Source organism: Limulus polyphemus, unplaced genomic scaffold (genome assembly GCF_000517525.1).
Source record: "Limulus polyphemus unplaced genomic scaffold, Limulus_polyphemus-2.1.2 Scaffold11640, whole genome shotgun sequence".
NCBI classification, from domain to species: Eukaryota; Metazoa; Arthropoda; class Merostomata; order Xiphosura; family Limulidae; genus Limulus; species Limulus polyphemus.
The window spans coordinates 6,381-8,191 of NW_013677250.1; the positions used below are offsets into that span (position 1 = coordinate 6,381).

Genomic DNA, 1,811 nt, shown 5'->3' on the forward strand with positions numbered 1-1,811 from the left:
TGAGGTTGGTCCAATGTATCATCCTACCAAGTTTGGTTGAGGTTGGGCCAATGTATCATCCTACCAAGTTTGGTTGAGGTTGGTCCAATGTATCATCCTACCAAGTTTGATTGAGGTTGGGCCAATGTATCATCCTACCAAGTTTGGTTGAGGTTGGTCCAATGTATCATCCTACCAAGTTTGATTGAGGTTGGGCCAATGTATCATCCTACCAAGTTTGGTTGAGGTTGGGCCAATGTATCACCCTACCAAGTTTGGTTGAGGTTGGTCCCAAGACTAGGAATAGTTCAGGGACAAACAAACAAATCTCTTACATTTAAAAGTTTAGATTGGTAACGTTTTTTCTAAGCATCATCAGGGTTTCTGAATAAAATCATGAGAACATTTTTACATTGAAATAAATAGATGTGTGTAAAAGAAGTTATGATGGTTTTGAATCTTTTTTTCTGATTCTTAATATTTGAGTCTTCAAAGTTGGATAACTTACTCTGGGATGTAAGCAATATCCAATTTTATACTAATAAAAAAGACTAAATAAACTATATTCAAATATCTTATTGGTACCAGTCACTGTAACTGACCAAACAATTAGAGTAACCTCCACCACTTTAACTGTTACTGATAACTACAACTGATACGTTAACGTACACAGACCTGGTGTTGGCCACTAACTGATACACAAAACTGGTTTTATTATAAGAGTTCTTTACACAAAACGAATGATATTAACAGCCTTCATACATAGCTTCCCTAGCACCAAATTAAATGTAAAACCTTTGTTTATCATTATCTATAAACAGCTTAGTTCTTTGGTAAAGATCGATCAGGTTTGTTAAAGTACAGAATTAAAAGGCTGGTTGTGATTGTATAAAATGCAGGTTGTGATTATATATATATATAAAAAAAAGAAGTTTTTCGAGTAATTAATTGACGACATCCAAAGCAAGACAGTCACGTGATAACCAAGGGTGGTTTGAACCGTCTTTTAGTGTCCAGCTGAGGAACTGGGGACGCCAGGTGCCTTCCCACAGGGAGGTATCAGTGAAAGGATTGAGAACCTGTAAATAATACACAGACGACACGATTAATAACCTATAAATAACAGACAGATATTACGATTAATAACTTATAAATAATATATATCACGACTGATAACCTATAAATAATAGACAGATATCACGATTGATAACCTATAAAAAAACTAACAGACGACACGATTAATAGCCTATAAATAATAGACAGATATCACGATTAATAACTTATAAATAATATACAGATATCACGATTGATAACCTATAAATAATAGATAGATATCACAATTGATAACCTATAAATAATAGACAGATATCACGATTGATAACCTATAAAAAACTAACAGACGACACGATTAATAACCTATAAGTAGTAGACAGATATCACGATTGATAATCTATAAATAATAGACAGATATCACGATTGATGACGTATAAAAAACTAACAGACGACACGATTAATAACCTATAAGTAATAGACAGATATCACGATTGATAATCTATAAATAATAGACAGATATCACGATTGATAACCTATAAATAATAGACAGATATCACGATGGATAACCTGTAAGTAATAGACAGATATCACGATTGATAATCTATAAATAATAGACAGATATCACGATTGATAACCTATAAGTAATAGACAGATATCACGATTGATGACGTATAAATAATAGACAGATATCACGATTGATGACCTATAAATAATAGACAGATATCACGATTGATGAACTATAAATAATAGACAGATATCACGATTGATAACCTATAAAA

At 32.4% G+C, this 1,811-nt stretch overlaps 1 long non-coding RNA gene across 1 annotated transcript in view; it reads right to left on the reverse strand.

Annotated features, from left to right (window-relative positions):
• Positions 1–672: 672 nt before the first annotated feature.
• LOC111083854 overlaps positions 673–1,811 on the reverse strand; it is a 7,288-nt gene continuing 6,149 nt past the window's right edge. The window contains exon 2 of the long non-coding RNA XR_002609283.1: positions 673–1,058. This is a non-coding gene — a long non-coding RNA (uncharacterized LOC111083854). The remainder of the gene's footprint in view (positions 1,059–1,811) is intronic.